General features: G+C 40.2%; 1 long non-coding RNA gene across 1 annotated transcript; it reads right to left on the bottom strand.

Annotated features, from left to right (window-relative positions):
- Positions 1 to 1,588: 1,588 nt before the first annotated feature.
- On the bottom strand, positions 1,589 to 4,088 carry LOC119746523. Its single transcript, XR_005273763.1, has 3 exons — positions 3,916 to 4,088; positions 2,455 to 2,714; positions 1,589 to 1,707 (listed from the first exon to the last, which is right to left on the bottom strand). It is a non-coding gene; the product is annotated as an uncharacterized LOC119746523 (long non-coding RNA).
- Positions 4,089 to 5,357: the final 1,269 nt, after the last annotated feature.

A 5,357-nucleotide genomic window follows, 5' to 3' on the forward strand; every position in this document is an offset into this window, starting at 1 on the left:
AAGTTCACACGAAGTGCCTAAAAGCAAGAATTAAATTCCCTGAAGAGTTCAACTCATTACATTCAGTATCCAGTGAGTAAACCAAACTTTTTTATTTTTTACCAAATGCCCCCAAAACTTCAACGTTTTCCATCATCGAAAAAGTCAGTTTTTGACCAAAAATTTCAACTCGACAAAAAAGGCTCAAAAGTTTACACGAGGTGCCTACAGGCCAGAATTGTATTCCCTAAAGAGTTCAACTCATTACATTCAGTATCCAGTCAGAAAAGAAAACTTTTTGATTTTTCTACAAAATGCCCCCAAAACTTTGACGTTTTCCATAGCCGGCATCATCGAAAAAGTCAGTTATTGACCCAAAATCCAATTTGACAAAAATTTGCTCAAAAGTTCACATGAGGTGCATAGAGGCAAGAATTGAATTCCCTGAAGAGATTAACTCATTACTTTAGTATACAGTGAGAAAAGAATACTTTTTTATTTTTTACAAAATGCCCCCCAAATTACAACGTTTTCCATAGCCGGCATCATCGAAAAGTCAGTTTTTCACCCGAAAATCCAAATTTTCCAAAATTTGCTCAAAAAGTCACACAAGCTGCCTAGAGGCCAGAATTGAATTCCCTGAAGAGTTCAACTCATTACATTCAGTATCCAGTCAGAAAAGAAAACTTTTTGATTTTTTACAAAATGCCCCAAAACTTCAACATTTTCCATAGCCGGCATCATCGAAAAGTCAGTTTTTCCACCCAAAAATCAAAGTTGACCAAAATTGCTCAAAAAATCACACGAGGTGCCTAGAGGCTAGAATTGAATTCCCTGAAGAGTTCAACTCATTACATTCAGTATCCAGTGAGAAAAGAAAACTTGTTGATTTTTTACAAAATGCCCCCAAAACTTCAATATTTTCCATAGCCGGCATCATCGAAAAAGTCAGTTTTTCCACCCAAAAATCAAGTTGACCAAAATTGCTAAAAGTTCACATGAGGTGCCTAGAGGCCAGAATTGAATTCCCTGAAGAGTTCAACTCATAACAATCAGTATCCAGTGAGAAAAGAAAACTTTTAGATTTTTTCATTATTGAATTGATAATGCTGGTCATTACAGCTGATCATTCACAAACTTCTCTATCTATTTCCATAAATTTAATGCAAAAAATTACAGCAAAAGCAAATGATGTATATTCCGTTTAAAGTACATGTACTCAAGTACAGTTGCGAGATTTTAGTCATAATTTTTTTTTTTATTTTGGAGAAAAAAAAATAATGGACTTATCTCATACATGGGATAATCAGCATCGAATATACTCGATATTTGATTTCCGATATATCGATTATTGAAGATTCTTATATCGACAGTGCTTACAAACTCATCAGCTGGGTGTAAACCTTGGAATGCTGTGAAATCAGATTGGTTTGAAAAAAAAAAAAAAATAACCAGATTTGTGAATCGCTGATTTCTCTCAGTCAGTGCACACTGTAGAATTGTCCAACATGTACTTTTGACACTTTGGAACTTCCCTAAAATCAAGCATGGAAACAATGCTGAGGATTGTTGCATTCCCTTAGTGTACGTGTACATTAGCTCACCTAATAAGCGTAGTCGGTTCTGCTTGTTGCCAAAGCAGTTGATCTGTGAGGGCGCTATACGGCCAGTTCAGCTCGCTCAGTAGACCGCTCAGCTCCAGCTCAAAGGACTCGGCTTCCTCGACAGCTGTTGAGGATCAGGGGTTGAAAGGTTTGATATTTGGCAGTGAAATTTAAAAGATAAGTCCATCATTGGTAATTTGTGCATTTTGTTCGTTTGAAGCAACCAATGTGCTCAAAATCTAAAGAAGGCTGAATAACTACCTGAAACCTGTTGAAGTTTCAGCTCAGCTTCAGCTGTATATTTCGAGAAAAAACAACATTCTAGGATCTCGATTTCAAATCAAAAGTTGCTGAATCATGTTTTGACTTGGGCCTGAATTCAGCGTCCGAGACAACTTCTCACTAGCCGATTGCAGCTACACGATGTCGCGCACCGATCCGACGAATTATAGCAACCACGCGCGCGTGTGCATCGTGTCAACGCTTGCGTGCACTTCGCCAAATAAAACAACCAACTACTAACGGAAATTTCCAAGGTGCTTCTTAAGACGCACCGTTGGAAAGGCCTTCTTTGTTGATTTCTTCAAAATGACAGCTTGCCAGAACGAATAATTTCACAGGGAGTTTAGTCCCCTTACTATCTTTCAACCAAGTATGTTTTTCAACAATAATTACACCAGTTACTTTTTGGATAGCTGCAAATGATGGACTCAGGTGCCTCAGACAGTGTTCTTTGTTATGCAAATTTTAACAACAAAAGCATGTATAGGGCCGGTCTCAATTCATATCTGTGACGAGTTCTGGACAAGTTGCGGGTAGAATCATTCACTTTGTCCGGAAGGAATATTTCGTTAGCAACTGCTTGACTCACCAATACTGAAAACTTCCTTGCGGGAAGATTGCAGGGAAGTCGTTCAGAATCCAGCCTTAATTATACCCGATACATTGTCCGCAACTTGTTCCGGATATGAATTGAGACGGGATGTGGCCGAGACGGTGGCCTCTATGCTGCTCAGTCTGTTGAGTTTTTCTACTAGCCAACTGATGAGGGCGGTTAACTCGGTTGAGCTGGTGCCTCCATCGACGGCTTGCTGAAATGCTGCTTCATCTTCAATAAGGGGTCCATCATACCTGTGTGTGGGGAAAAATAGTTGTTGGAGAAAACTGTCATCTTACAGAAAGGACACACAGGGTCTCATAATGATTCCTCAAGAAACTCAAGATATGAACCACTGAGAGGGTGAAATTATTTGTTTGACAATAAAAAAAATATCTTATGCATCTTCTTCTTCTTCCTTTTTCTTCTCCCAGGAAAGCACATCCCTCTTAGGAGCTAGAGCTCCCGAAAATGCTGGATATGGTGCAAAGGGTTTGATGAGGGAACAAAATTTCACAAAAAGATAAAACACTGAAAAAGTGGTGACGAAGTGAGAGTAGCAACAAAAGGGGGATGAAATAACGCAGGGACAATGGACAATGGAAGGCCTCTAGTGATGGGGCGGACACAACTGAGACGGGAAGTCATTGCACAGGCATATGATGCTTGGGAAGAAAGTATTTTGGTATGATTGGATTCTGCAATGTTGTTGTCTGAATTGTTGAGAGTGACCTCTGGTGAAACCGGTAATTGGTGGGCTGCATGGGGTGGCTAGTCTAGCACGATGACAACCTTGTTGCGGGCACGACGTTCACACAGAATTTGCCACTGGAGGTCCTTGAGTATGGCTGTGACTTCAACTGTGGTCAGATTGGACAAACTTATGCTACTAATACTATCAATTGTTTGTGCAAATCAAAATTGTGCAAAGCGTACAACAGTGGAAGATGAAGTGGGGGGTGGGGGTGCATTATGATCTTGTGGACCTCGTGGGGAATGCCCCCTCAGCCCCATAGCTAAGTGGGATCAAATAGGCCTACTTGAACTCCTCCATATTTATTTAGAAATATTATTAAGAGAAAATACAAAATTTTAATTTGTGAACATAACAATCTATCTGGGCTTTTTAAATATCAGGCATACAACTGAGAAGACACAAAAAATAGGAAATTCAAATCTTTCCAAGACTTTTGTAGAGTGTTTTTCTATTTTCAATGGCACACTTGGGAAGTGAAAAAAAAAAGGAAATCAGCTGATCCGAGGAAAAGTTGCATGCCTGAAATATGGAATCAATAATTAATGGCCTATTTCTGTATTTGATTTGAAGACCCACTGTGCCCAGGCATGCCAGGGCTGATACCCCGTCCCGTCCCGCCCCTCCCTCCCCCCCCCCCAAAAAAAACAACACAACAACAACATCAACAACCTCCCCAAAGTTACACTTAACAAATTTACCCTAATCTTCAAGACTATCTAACACATCTCCACACCGTAGTAGCAGCAACGCTGTCCATGTTTAACACAACCGAATCTCTTTGCCCGAATTATTCAACTTTATAATGAAAATCTCGCTTGAATCTGATGATGCCACGTGCTACATGTTTATCATAAATAGCGCGCTGGCTAGGCTGCGGCCAAAACTTGACTGACACTTGTAATTGAAATAGCGCCCTCAAGAGACTGGATCGATTATGTAAACACCACGGCCGAAAGAAAGATTTGGCAACTTCACTCGTACTAGTCCAGCGGATATGTGGAAAAAATGTGTGCACTTTTGCATAAAAGCATGAAACTTGGCACAGTTGTTTATAATCATGCGAAAAAAATGTTTTAGATGTGGAACCATCGCAAATTTACCCTTTTAGGGGCGTGACATTAATTTTAAAAAGGGGGCGGGACTTGTCGTGCCCGCAGTGAAAACGGTTGTTCCCACTTGTCACAAAAGCAGGAAACTTCACAAAGACATAATTATAAAGATTTCAAGTGTTTTCCGGATTCGGAGCCATCACAAAAGTACCTTTTTGGGGGCGTGGCAGCCATTTAAAAAAAAGGGGGAATTATTATGCCCACCTAGGGAAAAATTGTGCCCATATTTCATGAACGAATAAAACGTCCCCCAGACGTTCACGAGAAAAAAAATTACAGATGTTATGAGCGAAAACAGGGCGCAGCGCCTAACGTGGCTCACTTTGATTTTACGCCTCTAGTGCCTTACTAGACCAACATTTTTACCACAAATTTCAAAGTCAGTGAAATTTCATCACGCTCTATGCCTAAGCATTCCCGTTCATAAATTTTGAGTTTACGTGTATAGCCGCTACAAAGTTCCAGAGATATTCTATTTTAGCGTGATGTTTTTAAATTTTATTTAGAAGTGCACAAGAAAACCTTTCAAAATGCGCCCCAAAAATAAGAAAATTTTCTGACAAACTTGTACTTCGTACATGTACATGCGAGTGGAGATTCTGATTTATCAGAATTTATCAACGTTAAAACTAGATCTGAAATGTTAACATGGAATTTCCCGAGATTTGTACAAGTGCGCCACGTTAGGGAACACTCTGCCGAATTAGTGCCCAAATTTTGGACCTAATTTCACGACACAGTCGAGGAAAACGTAGTCTGAGTATCACCCGTTATCCACGAAGCCATCTCCTGTCTAACGTCTGATATGTCAAAGCATGCAGATTTATGCAAGCCGCGCGCCAGCCAATCGGAGTCGACTTTACTAAATCGTGACGTCACTTCATCCCAAAATCAGGACTAACGTTGTGATTGGTCAATTCGAATGCAGCGTTTTGTAATGCAACAACAGCCGGGAGCGCATTTGTATCGAGCGCCGCGCGCCGTGACATTTTTTTTTTTAAATCCATGTCTATGACGCGCAACAGGTGAAT

Source organism: Patiria miniata, unplaced genomic scaffold (assembly GCF_015706575.1).
Source record: "Patiria miniata isolate m_02_andy unplaced genomic scaffold, ASM1570657v1 HiC_scaffold_7, whole genome shotgun sequence".
NCBI classification, from domain to species: Eukaryota; Metazoa; Echinodermata; class Asteroidea; order Valvatida; family Asterinidae; genus Patiria; species Patiria miniata.